The 13,647-nt window shown below is 46.5% G+C and overlaps 2 non-coding genes across 2 annotated transcripts; one reads left to right on the forward strand and one right to left on the reverse strand.

Annotated features, from left to right (window-relative positions):
* Positions 1-9,507: 9,507 nt before the first annotated feature.
* Positions 9,508-9,623, reverse strand: LOC129331512 (U5 spliceosomal RNA). The gene has a single exon (XR_008597167.1). It is a non-coding gene; the product is annotated as a U5 spliceosomal RNA (small nuclear RNA).
* A 3,352-nt stretch (positions 9,624-12,975) lies between these two features.
* On the forward strand, positions 12,976-13,091 carry LOC129331511 (U5 spliceosomal RNA). Its single transcript, XR_008597166.1, has one exon. It is a non-coding gene; the product is annotated as a U5 spliceosomal RNA (small nuclear RNA).
* The last annotated feature ends 556 nt before the right edge of the window (positions 13,092-13,647 follow it).

A 13,647-nucleotide genomic window follows, 5' to 3' on the forward strand; every position in this document is an offset into this window, starting at 1 on the left:
CTTCCCTCACAGAAATCTGACCGCAAACTGCTTTGTTCCATAAAGGGCTGAACTATCACACCTGTTGAATCACTCACAGGCTATTAAGGGATTTGTCTTCTGAAAAATTGTTGCCCCTTTCTCCCCAATTTCCAAGAAACCTTTGGAAATCTTCCACTGTCCTGCCCCCCCCCCCCCCGCTTTTGCTTTGCAATACAAATCTTGAGCACACAGTTCTTCTGGCGATAGTGAGAAGTTCAATTATGAGGTTGCTTTTCCGGTATTTTCTGCTTTCAGCTCTGGCAGGTCTCTGGCTTTGTTCACCCCGGTTGCTAGGGCACCGACAGAGACAGCCACAGCAATTGTTATGAAAACTATCCGTCATCTAATGCCTCCAAGGAAAGTGGCCTAAAATGAACTCTAGGCTTGGCTGAGGGACCATGCAGTTACGCAACCTGCATTTTGCATGGAAAAGTCATATTATCATTCCGTACAAGCAGTGCCCCCCCTGCACCTCCATAATTAAATTTAGGAAGGATCAATGCTTCTGCTTGAAGAAATTGTGTTGCGATGGTTGTTGTGGGTTTTCCGGGCTGTATTGCCGTGGTCTTGGCATTGTAGTTCCTGACGTTTCGCCAGCAGCTGTGGCTGGCATCTTCAGAGGTGTAGCACCAAAAGACAGAGATCTCTCAGTGTCACACTGTCACACTGAGAGATCTCTGTCTTTTGGTGCTACACCTCTGAAGATGCCAGCCACAGCCACAGCTGCTGGCGAAACGTCAGGAACTACAATGCCAAGACCACGGCAATACAGCCCGGAAAACCCACAACAACCATCGTTCTCCGGCCGTGAAAGCCTTCGACAATACAAATTGTGTTGCTTTTGGTGCTCTTGTACCCTGTTCTTTTTACTGCACAACTGACCTGTTAAAAACCTGTTCATAATAATAACAACAACAACATTAGATTTGTATACCACCCTTCAGGACAACTTAACCCCCTCTCAGAGCAGTTTACAAAGTATGTTGTTATTATCATCACAACAATCACCCTGTGAGGTGAGTGGGGCTGAGAGAGCTCTGAGAGAGCTGTGACTGACCCAAGGTCACCCAGTTGGCTTCAAGCGGAGGAGTGGGGAATCAAACCTGGCTCTCCAGATTAGAGTCCTACCGCTCTTAACCACGACACCAAACTGGCTCTCATTCCTCATTACTCATAGCTGGCCTCCATTTTAAAATCTTGACTAACTTTTCCACTATATTCTCCAATTGTGTTTGTAAAGACCAAAATTGTCTATTAATCAGAAGATTTCTATAATTCTGTAAAAAGAGAGAGATGGTGTAGTGGTTAGAGTGTCAAGGGAGACCCCGGTTTATCTCTCCACTCTGCCATGGAAACTTGCTTGGGTAATCTTGGACAAGTCACATACTCTCATCCTAACCTGCCTTACAGGGTTGTTGTAAGGATGAGAAGACATGATGTAAGCTGCTTTGAGTCCCTATTGAGGAGAAAGGTGAGCTTTAAAAGAACACACAAAATAGTAATAATATATTTATTTTCAGCTTCCATCTCTCAGTGTTCCACAGCAACAAACCCATATTTGCCAGCAAGCGTTTACTCAATGGAGAACCTCAGATAATTCTGCCTGTCCAAAATGGCTCGACCCCATACCTGCAAACACCTGTTTGACACATTCACACTAGATAATTCTAGGTGCATCTTGAAAAACATTAATATAGACTGTGCTTCTGGGGTAGTATTGTGTGTGTTACATGCTGTTAAGTCACCTCCGACCTATGGCGATCCTATGAATGAAAGATCTCCAGAATATTCTATCATTAACAAACTTGCTCAGATCTTGCAAATTGGAGAACGTGGCTTCTTTGATGGAGTCAAAGCCATCTTGTTTTCAGTTTTCCTCTTGTCCTTCTGCCTTCCACTTTTCCTAGCATTATTGACTTTTCCAGAGAATCTTGTCTTCTCATGATGTGACCAACGCACGATAGCCTCTTACCTTGAAAACCCTACGATGGGGTAATATTATCCAGTTTAATTTCCACTGAGAACCAAGCTACAAGTGAGGCCTGACACAGGTTGGACACTTGTCAGCTTCCCTCAAGTTTTGATGGGAAATGTAGGCATCCTGGTCTTGCAGCTGTAATGGAGAGCCAAGCTGTAAAACCAGGATGCCTACATTTCCCATCGTAACTTGAGGGAAGCTGACAAGTGTCCAACCTGTGTAAGGCATCACTTGTAGCTTGGCTCTGACTCTTTTCTTAGTGCACCATCTAAAACCAATCTCCATTATTCCTCACAGATAGACTGTCATGGTTCCCCTCTGCTTTCAGTCTTTTAAGGGAGCTCTGTGTTACTTCTGGTGTCAGAGATGTCTGACTAACCACAGGCTTTTGTTTTTGCAACTGGAACTCTGTCACTGCCTCACCGTCTTCTTCCTAGAAGGCCAGAGAGGTACAATCTGGTGCCAACTCCACTCTTTATCTGCCCGGCATACTATGCAGGATACAGACACCATGTTATAAGATCAGGGCCCGAAACTTCTATTCTTTTTCTGCCCTCAATTTTTAAAACATCAGACATGATGAAGAATTCTAGAGGACTCAAATGCTCTTTTGTGATGTTTTGTCTGATCCTAATCTTTTTGGTTTGGGATTTTGTATTTCACCGACAGAACTACCTGCAACTTCCAAAATATCTTATGGTGCTTTCACGCATCACCTTGACTGGCGATAAATATGCACAACATGAATCACATCGACAAGGTATTTTTCCTTTTGCGAACTCTTAGCTTACACTGCCATTGGTATCTCTTTCTGCATGCTGATCTTGCTAGAACTCAGTGCACTCAATGAAGTTATTATTATTGTTGTTTACTTATAGCCACCCTGAAGCTCAGATTAACTCAGTGAGTAATTAAATTGTGAAATTCACAGTGATTGTAGAAATATAACAAGCATAGTGGCTTTAAGGATGGGGGGGGGCTTCCAGGATCCCAGGCCAAACTGGCCTGGAGGAAATTGCTTCCTGTCCCCAAAGTGAGGGTCAATTGGCATTACCATGGGCATGTAAGAAAGGATCATGAGAACTAAGCCTTGATGCAACCCTTCCTGCCCTCCCTCTCATGATCTGCCCAAGTTCACAGAATCAGCATTGCTGTCAGATGGCCTCTGCTGAAAAACCTGCAAAGAAGAAGAGACCACCACCTCCCGAGCAAGCCTCTTCCACTGAGAGACTGAAAGGAAATTCTTCCTAATGTTTAGCCCCAAACTCCTTTGATTTAATTTTGTCGGATAAGTATTGTTGCAGAGTAGAGAATTTGCACAGCAGATAAAGAATCACAGTCACACGTGCATTCCGCTTCTAAAATAAATGTTTACTACATATATAAGGAAAAATAATAAAGGTTACACTGGAGATAAAATAAAGAAGAGCTAACTTAGTTCCTGCATCCTTGCATCCTGGAGATAACGGTCTAACTAACTGGAGAGCAATGGCGTCCTAAAGGAAAGAATGTCAGTTGCCCCCCAATAAACCCGGTCAGCCAATAATCAGTCCTAGATCTGTTCATTAAGCATGCAACTCCCCTTTTACCCTGGCGGGAAGAACAACTTGACATCTAACTGGTCTTATGCAAACTAGTTATCGCTAACTAAACACAAACAAATTAACTCTTTCATGACTGAAGAGAATGACACTTGTAAAAATCCCAACAAATTTCAACCCATTGGTTCTGGTCTGAGAGCCAAACTACAAGTGGCGCCTTACACAGGTTGGACACTTGTCAGCTTCCCTCAAGTTTTGATGGGAAATGTAGGCGCCCTGGTTTTACAGCTCGGCTCTCCATTACAGCTGCAAGACCAGGATGCCTGCATTTCCCATCAAAACTTGAGGGAAGCCGACTAGTGTCCAACATGTGTAAGACGTCACTTTTAGTTTGGCTCTGAGTAGCCCAAGCTGTCAGGTTTTCAAGCCAAGAGATGAACAGGGGAGGTTCACCATTGCTTTTCTCTGTAGAGCAACACTAGTTTTGCTCCATAGTCTTCCATCCAAATACTAATTGTGGCCAACCCTGATTAGCTTCCAAGCTGACGTGCTAGTCTGAGCTATTTAGGCTGCTCCTAACATAGCAACATAAATTCCACCATCTGTTTTCACGGACAAGCACTTTCCTTTTCAGAATTAATGAACTGGCCAAGGTGAACTGTATTTGTGTAAAATTCAAATCCGCTTTCAAGAAAAGTCTTAAGAAACCGTTTACTCATCCTGCTAAAAATTCCAGTGGAGTAGCCATGCCAGTCTGTGGCCGCAAGATAAGCCCAGAGTCCCGGAGCACCTTAAAGGCTAAGAAAATTGATTCCAGCTTTGTTGTGAGTCGGTGTCACTTCCTCAGACGCTTACTGAGCAATCATGCATCGGATATAGTGGATCTCACTTCATGCACTTACGGCAGAATAAATGTTCCTAGTCTTTCAGGTGCCATAGAATTCTTCTTTGTTTCGCTGAAGACATGGGTGAGAAGTTCCAGGTTTTGCTAAGGTAATACCTGTAAAAAGCCCCAAGTCTTTTTTTTTCCCAGGCCAACCACAGTGGTGGAATAGTTGGACTTTGGAATGGGTTCTCATTCAGCATACCTTACTGCAGGGCTTTTTTCTGGGAAAAGAGGTGGTGGAACTCAGTGGTGGAAGTCAAGATCGCACAATGATGTCACTTTGGGTCAGCTGGAACAAGGAGGGAGTTTTTTAAAGTTTAAATTGCCCTCAGCGAAATGGTCACATTGCCAGCGGCGTGGAGGGCAATCTAAACGCCCCTCTGTCTGGAGATCAGGGGGCGGGGCCACCGGCCATGTGACCATTTTTAAGAGGTGTCAGAACTCCGTTCCACTGCGTTCCCGCTGAAAAAAAGCCCTGCCCTTCTGCATTTTATGTAACAAAGCTAGGATCCAGACATTATGTCTTTAAACTTCTATATGTTTACCTTATGGTATTGTGTTGAAATGTACTTACTTGAAACTGATTGTATTAACCTCATACTGTGTGATCCGCCTTGAGTCTCAGTGAGAAAGGTGGACTATAAATGATGTAAATAATAAATAATAATAATAACATCCTTCAGTTTATAGATTATAGCCTAATTCTGGGTCCCCTACTGGAAAGTGTTACATCATTGGCAGGATGATCTTTTAAAGCAGTATGCTCTGGGCTTTTGTGACCTCACAGTACCAATTCATCAAAGAAGCCCTTGTTACCCTGGAGACAGTGCCAGCTTCAGAGCGTGGCAACCTCCAGGGCCCTTAGGCAAGCAGGAAGAAGAGAAAAGAAGCAACAAGTCCTTGCTGGTTTGCTTGTTCATTATGGCGCATTTGTTCATTGCACCCGTATAGGCTATGCATGCAGCTGGTGCCTGGGCAAAGAATATGCAAGACTCTACTTTGGGATGGAAACAGGCCACAACTTTATCAATTACAGCCATTGCAGCATTGGCACGGCATAGGGCAGTGGACCCACTGCATCCAATGGGCCCCTGTTGCTTGATGGCACACATTCCCCAGCCCGCCTGCGCACGGCCAAAAAGAGACCTGCCGCCAGAAAGATTGTAAGCGGCAGCGTAGCATTTGGAGATGCGCGGGGAGAAGGTCTGCTGACCCCTGATGCAGTCTGGAAACAAGTGTTATCAGTGACCGGTTCCTTGTCGGGTCTTCGGTCCTTGGAAGTACACCATCTCCTTGTGTAAAGCCTTGTGTAAAGAGAAAACAAAACGAAAGCGACTGTTTAAATTAATACAACGGGAACAGTGGTGTTCCAACTTTCTTCTATGAACTGACTTTGTCATCACCGTTTGAGCTTCCACCTGTGTTGGAATAAGTGCACTTTCTACAGTTGGCCGGATATTGTGTAATATTGTGTATGGAAATTTCTTAGACCACATTTGAAATTGATTGAATATTGTTAATTAATGCACTGTGCCACTTTATATGATTAATAATCACTTCATATATTTTTGAAAAGTTTGGTTGTTTTGTCCCTTAGCTGTGGGTTTCCACTCTGAGAGTTGAGTTCTGTCTCTAAGGGTGCCTCTCTATTTGGCGAGGGGCACTATGGGATAGCAGGAGGTGTAGTTACCCATTCAGGCATGAAGCTGGCAGTTGTGCCACCCAGGGTAAATCTTGCAATGGCCAGCCCTGGCGTCTACCCTTCAGCTTCCTCCAGACCCCTTAAAAGGGACCCTGAAAAGGGGGTGTCTGAGCTGTCTAGTGCCATCTGGGACTTGTGTAGCCAGCCAGCCTGCCCTGTAGTCACAGGGCCGCCTTGAGCTGCCAGTTGGTCAGCAGTGCCAGATTTCTTCTTCTGTGCCATACACCTGAAAAGGAAACAAGCCACCACAGGCCCCGAGCTTTGCAGGGATGAGGAGTCAGTAACCAGTAGCTATGCTTGCCTGAGCTATCCAGGTCAGGGCTTGATAGATAATAGTGGTGGTGGAGAGTGCTGTCAAGCCATAGCTGACTTATGGCAACCCTGGTGGGGTTTTCAGGGCAAGAGACTAACAGAGGTGGTTTGTCCTTGCCTGCTTCTGCAACCCTGGTCTTTGTTGGCGGTCTCCCATCCAATTACTAACCAAAGCCGACCCTGCTTAGCTTCTGAGATCTGACAAGATCAGGCTCACCCAGGCTATTCAGCTCAGGGTGGCCAACCTACATAGGCTTATAAAAACAAATTCTCTTGGCCACCAGGTAGTCAAAGATGCCTTTCTAGAAGCTGGGGTCTCTTACAAAGGGCAGCACTTGGTGTCTTTATCTTCCCAACACAGGAGTAGTTAGGTACACAGAACTTTTAGCTCTCCCTGAACCAGACAGTGGGGCTGGGGAATGTCTCATTTTGTTCACTTCATCCTCTTCCCTTGTGATCCGATGGCTGCATCTGCCAAGTTTTTAGCGCTCTCTAGTGGGAGAAAAGGCTGTGATATCTTGCAAACTTGGAATCCCAGATTGGGAGCTTGGTTGACGAGACAGACAGTACTGGGGAGCAGTGGCGTAGTGTGGGGGGGGCCCCGGGGGGCAGCTGCCCCTGATGCAAAATTTTGAGGGGGTGCCACGTCCATGGCCTCCTCCAGGAGCCCTCCCCATCTCTGCTTGCCTCCCCACCCCTTCATTGCAGCCACCTGCGCTGCCACTGCCAGCTCAGTGCCCAGCAAGCCAGGCGCCCTGGCAGCGTGGCAGGAGGGGCACTGCTGGGGAGATGCCTGCAGATTCTCTTAAAAAGGCTACCCCACCCCCCAATCCAGGTTCTCTTCCAGCTCAAAGGAGAATGCAAAACATGGAGAAAATATGTTTTAGGTGGGTAGCCATGTTGATCTGCCACAGAACAGCAGGATCAGATTCTTAGAGAGCAACAAGATTTTCAGCAGATAAGCTTTCAAGAGTCAGAGCTCCCTTCTTCAGATACAAGTAGGCAATGTGGTTTTGAGCCCCATAACTTCTTATTTTTGAAAACAAGCCCTGGAGAAAGGGATGTCTCTCAGAGTTCTGAGCCCCAGAAATACTTACTTTTGAAGCCAAGCACTGAGGACACAGATATGATGTGTTCAGTTGGTGGACAATCAATGTCACACCCTACCAGCTTTCTTTTGGGCGAAGCCCAGAAGTAAATCCTACCGCAACAGACTCCATTGCACCCATGCTAACCCCTGGGCTTGCCCCAGGTATTTTGGTGCCTCGAGCAAAGTACATCTGTTGCCTCCTGTGTCCACACTGCTACCACCCATGCCCAAGCCAAGCCCTGGCAGCAGTGTGGAGCCCAGAACGAATAGCCATCTCCTCCCGCACTGTTGATGGTGCGCTGTGGAGCATTCAGCACCCCCTCCTCAGTGAACGGTTGCTCGGGTGGCTTGTCTGGAGGACTTGCTCTGGGTAATACCTCTGATAGTCCTCTCCATGCCACGCCTGCAAATCTCCAGGAATTTTCCAATTTATATCAGCTCACAAACTATAATCCAAACTATGGTATTCCCCATTTCTATGTATGGATGTGAAAGTTGGGCAGTGAAGAAAGCCAACAGGAAGAAAATGGATGCGTTTGAAACGTGGTGCTGGGCTGAGTGGGGTGGGTTACACAGCCAGAAGGACAAATAAGTGAATTCTAAATCACATCAAGCCTGAATTCTCCCTAAAAGCTAAACTGACAAAACTGAGGCTATTGTACTTTGGCCACATCACGAGAAGACAAGATTCTCTGGAAAATCAATAATGCTAGGAAAAGTGGAAGGCAGCAGGAAAAGAGGAAGACCTAAAAGGAGATGGTTGGGCTCAGTCAAAGAAGCCACGTTCTCCAATTTGCAGGATTTGAGCAAGTCTGTTAATGATAGGACGATTCGGAGGTCTTTCCTTCATAGGGTCACCATAGGTCAGAGGTGACTTGACAGCACATAACACACACACACACAGTAAGGTGGGGGGGGAAGCCTTCCAGAACATATAAAAGGATGGCACGTTTTTGTTGTTTTCTGAAGTTCTGATTTTCTTAAGGTTGTGGGCAGGGGAGTGTAGTGATAGCTGTAGAAAGGAAAGGGAGAAGTCCAGGATTTCCTTAGGATGGAACCAAAGCACGTGCCTTTTGTCCTTGCCACCAAGAAAAAGTAGCAAAGAGTTACTTTACTTTACATGCACTTTCTGAGTAGTTTTGTATTAGCTTTTTTTTAAAAAAAAGACTTTGGAGATTTTAAAAGTGTAATTAACGCAGAAAAGATTGCATTATGTTTTTTATCCAGTGGAATCTAAGTATGACTTCGCGTGGACAGAGCAGGCAAGCCTGATGTCGGAAACTAAACTGGGTTGGCCTTGGTCAGTAATTGGATGGGAGACCAGGGAAGTGCAAGGTGGCTATTAGCGAGGCAGAGAAGAGCAAAACACCTCTTGGGATGAAAACCCCAGTAGATGTCATAAATTAGGTATGATTTGACGGCTCTTTCCACCACCAAGTAAGAGTACAATATAGGAAAATGAGTGTATAGCGTGTCAAAATAGGGGTAGTATTATGATGTAAAATATTGGTTAATGCTATGTGCATAAAGTTCTTTTGTACTAGAGTAGTGAAGACTAACCAACGTTATTGTAGTTTGTGAACCACAGCTCTTGAGAGAGCTTGGGTTATGCTACAATAAAGTTGTAGCATAACTTAGAAGCATAAATTTATGCTACAATAAAGTCGGTTAGTTTGCTGCTAACTCCTCCGGATTTTGTACTAGAAGCAGCCTGTCGAAGGCTTTTACAGATGAAGACCTGGCTGTATCTCAGCCGTCTTAGCATTGTAGTTTCACCAGCAGCTGTGACTGGCATCTTCAGAGGTGTAGCACCTCAAGACAGAGATCTCTCAGTATCTTAATCCACACAACAACCATAAATAAGGTTAGCATTATGTTAAGTACAGTTTGATTTAATTTTGAGTTATAAAAAGATTTTAATAAGAGAAATAAATGTGAAAAGTAGGTAATTAAGTCTATTATTAAACATGAACAGGTAGCTCTACTTAAGTAGAGCCTCAAAAAATTCATCAACAACTCATAAATGTTCCTCTCCACGGAAATCTTTAGTAAAAGGCGAAAGATTTATGCGATCTGAAGAGAAACCAGAGTATACTTTTTTCGCCCCAACCAGGCAAGGCACAGCAGTCTCGATTTCTATTGAGATCACGGGGGCTACCCAACTGCTCGCCACACTTTTGCATCAGTCGCGATAGAAAGCGCGCCTGCACCGCCGGCTCCGTTTCGGGACTATACTGACACCGAGACCGTGTGAACGGCGGCGGCAGATGTGGGGAGACGCGGGCGCCTGCGCAAGGCATGATGGGCGCCCGAAATGGAAATGAGCTCCCGGGCTCCTCCCCGCCTTCACCCGGCAGACAGGATGGGCTGAGGGGGATCCTGCGCCCTCTGCAGGCAGAAAGAGGCGGTGTCACCAGTCCATTTCCCTACAAGTCAAGTTCTAGGTTACACAGAAGAATGATGTCAACCTCTTCCTTGCAGCTTCCCCCCTTTCTTTCACCACCCAGGCTCGAAGCCATTCATTTAGGTCTGCTGTAAGGTTAAGAAGGGAAGGATACGTGGTTGGGAGTCCAATGCATGTTGGTTTCCCTGTCTGGAGCAGTTCTGAAGAAGGTGATAAGATATGGGAGGAGCTGTGGCTCAGTGGTAGAACATCTACTTGGCATGCAGGAAGTCTCAGGTTCGATTCCCAGCATCTCCAGTTAAAGATCGGACAATAGATGATGTGGAAGGCCTGGACGTGAGATCCTGGACAGCCAATCTGGGTAGACAAGACTAACCTGGATGGACCACGGGTCTGATTACATTTTGCAGTTTCATGTGTTCAAGGGCTCCCGAAGGTTTACTAGTTGCGTAGGAATGGATTTCTGGTAGGTAAACCTTATCATATAGCAGGGGCAAGGAAAGCAGCACTTTCTGGAATGTTTGAGCTTATCGAACTAAGAGGAACTTTGTTCTTTCCCTTTTAAATGTATCTGACAAAGGAAGCTTTGACTCTCAAAAGCTCATACCGTAGAAATCTAGTTGGCCTCTAAGGCCCTACCGGACCTGAAGCCTGCTCTTCTACCGCAGACCAACATGGTGGCCCACCTGAATCTATCTTCTGTTCGTGATCACGGATCTCCAAATTCAGAGGCAGTAAACCTCTGAATGCCAGTGCTAGAAGGCAAAACCAGAGGAAGACTTTTAGCCTCTACTCTCTGATTTTTGGCCCTTCTGGTCAAACGGTCTGGCCTTTGTGTGAGTTGCTGGACTAGATGGACAACTGGCCTGACGCTGCTGAATTCCTTCCTTCAGCCCCATCATCAAACAGTATTTGTTCAGAGGAAGAGAGCCAGGCATTCCACACTGCTGAGCTGCAAGCGGAGCCCGTTCTCAGTGCAAACATTTTTTCGATAGAGTTAGCAGCTGTCTGGAGGAGAGACGTGGTTTTCTGTTGACTGGGACCCCTGAAACAGGAAGCAACTGTTCTTCCGGCCATCTGCTAGGCGAGTGCTGGCGGTAGCATTAACCCACTTGGCAAAGAATGGCTGCTCAACCGACGGATTGTGTTCAATGCGGGTCACCGAACTCGGTGGGTGAAGGTGATCCTCACTTCCCTGAGTACGATTTAATTTTGTAGAGAAGGAATTAGACTACCAAGGGCAAGGAAGAGGGACCATAGAAACAGAACCATGTAGAAACTGCCTTATACTGAGTCGAATCCTGGAGTCTGGAGCCATCTGCTCTGCCTGGCAGCGGCTCCCCAAGGCCAAGATCCATCCCATCCCATCTAACAGTGATCTTTAAGGTTCAAATGTGCATCATATATTAATTGTTCTGAAATAACCAGACTTTGGATGTCGGAAAAAAGTTAATTTTTGTACTCCATTTACACCCTACTTTTCTCTTCAACAGAGACCCAAAGTGGCTTACGTTCTCCTCCTCGCCATTTGACCCCTGGTTGAGTCACACATTCTCAGCCTAATTTGCCATGCAGGAAGGGGTGGATTGGCCATGAACAGAGCCAGGATGCCTCCCAACGGGCTGATGACCTTTCCTCCCAACCGGGGCCAGGCCGGCTGTATGACAGAAGGGCTGAACCTGGCCTGCTCAAGCCCTGCCCAAACTGGGGATGCAGCACCTGCCCCACTAGAGCCCTGTATGAGGTGGTGGAGGCAAAGCCCAGCTTGCTTGAGGCAGGGCCCGTAGGGTTCCAACCTCCAGGTGGTGGCTGGAGATCTCCTGGAATCACAACTAATCTCCAGGTGACAGAGATCAGTTCCCAGGGAGAAAATGGCTGCTTTGGAAAATGGAACCCACGGCATTACACCCTGCTGAGGTCCCTTCCCCGATCGTCACCCCCTACAGGCTCCACTCTCAAAATCTTCAAGAATTTCCCAACCGAAGCTGGCAACCCCACGTCAGGCCCTGTGAGGGGAGGGGAAGAGGGACCAGTGGCATCTGGTTTGCCCCATAGAAGGTGAGGCTGGCCCCGTGCCACCCCCACCCCCCATCGAGAAGTCTGTATCCCTGGTCGTGACTCAATGGCTGTTGCTGCTTCCTGGGTTGGGGTTCATCCACTTTTGTTTCTACGAGTCTGTCTACACGAGACAAATTACAGGAGGACGCTCAAGTGAAGGGGGATACAATGTTAGCCAAGAAGCCTAGTTTTAGAAGCCAGGTCGGAAGGCTCTGTCAGTTTCACCTCTCTAGAGCCAGCAAAGATCGCTCATCAGAGGGTTTGTTCATTTCACCTTAGCCTCCCTGAAGGCTCTGTCAGTTTCACCGCCCCTTCAGGAGGAAGACGTTTTCCACCTTATCCCGGCGTGTGTGTTTATTAATGGAGAGTTGCAATCAAATCACCTAAAAGGTTTTGCCAGAGGCAGAGGGAGGGTGGCTGGCAGTTCTTAGGTCCCAGCGGGAGTCTCTGCATTCTTCATTAAAAGGCTTCTAAGCATGTGCAGAACACAACGCTTTCCTGAGACTACTGAGTAATCGTAGCCAGTACCAAGAAGGCCTGGATTAAGAATGCACGCAACAGTTCCAGCGCGTCCTCAGGACTCAAAGGCGAGAATTTCCACCCTGGGGACTAAATCCCTGCTCGCTTTTCTGGAAAGTCACCCCTCATATGGTGCAGACGGCTGCAACTCAGGAGATGGCCTGCAGAGGGCGCAGGATTCCCCCCAGCCCAGCCTGTCTGCTGGGCGAAGGCGGGGAGGAGCCCGGGAGCTCATTTCCATTTCGGGCGCCCATCATGCCTTGCGCAGGCGCCCGCGTCTCCCCCCGCATCTGCCACCGCCGTTCACACGGTCTCGGTGTCAGTACAGTCCCGAAACGGAGCCGGCGGTGCAGGCGCGCTTTCTATTGCGACCGATGCAAAAGTGTGGCGAGCAGTTGGTTAGACCCCATGATCTTAATGGAAATCGAGTCTGCTGTGCCTTGCCTGGTTGGTGTGTAAAAAGCATACTCTGGTTTCTCTTCAGATCGCATAAATCTTTCGCCTTTTACTAAAGATTTCCGTGGAGAGGAACATTTATGAGTTGTTGATAAATTTTTTGAGGCTCTACTTAAGTAGAGCTACCTATTCATGTTTAAAAATAGATTTAATGTCTTCTCACTACTCCTTTTTCCATTTTTTTTTCATCTGTCCTTATTAAATGTATTGTCGAAGGCTTTCACTGTGACACTGAGAGATCTCTGTCTTTTGGTCCTACACCTCTGAAGATGCCAGCCACAGCTGCTGGCTAAACGTCAGGAACTACAATGCCAAGACCAGGGCAATACAGCCCGGAAAACCCATTTCCTTATTAAAACTTTTTTTAAAATCATATAACACTGTTTTCCTGATTGAATAAAACTGTACTTTTCAAAATAACACTAACCTTATTGATGGTTGTGGGTTTTCCCTTCTCCCACCTTGAAACTCTTATTTACTCACTCCTTCAATACCACACTGCTTCTAGTACAAAATCCAGAGGAGATAGCAGTATTAGTCTGTACTTGCAAAAGAGTAAAAAGTCCTGTAGCACCTTTTAAGACTAGCCAACTTTATTGTAGCATAAGTTTATGCTTATAAGTTTTGCTACAACTTTATTGTGGCTTAACCACAGCTCTCTCAAGAGCTCTCTCAAGTGC

The sequence above is a fragment of the Eublepharis macularius genome, chromosome 5 (assembly GCF_028583425.1).
Source record: "Eublepharis macularius isolate TG4126 chromosome 5, MPM_Emac_v1.0, whole genome shotgun sequence".
Classification (NCBI taxonomy): Eukaryota; Metazoa; Chordata; class Lepidosauria; order Squamata; family Eublepharidae; genus Eublepharis; species Eublepharis macularius.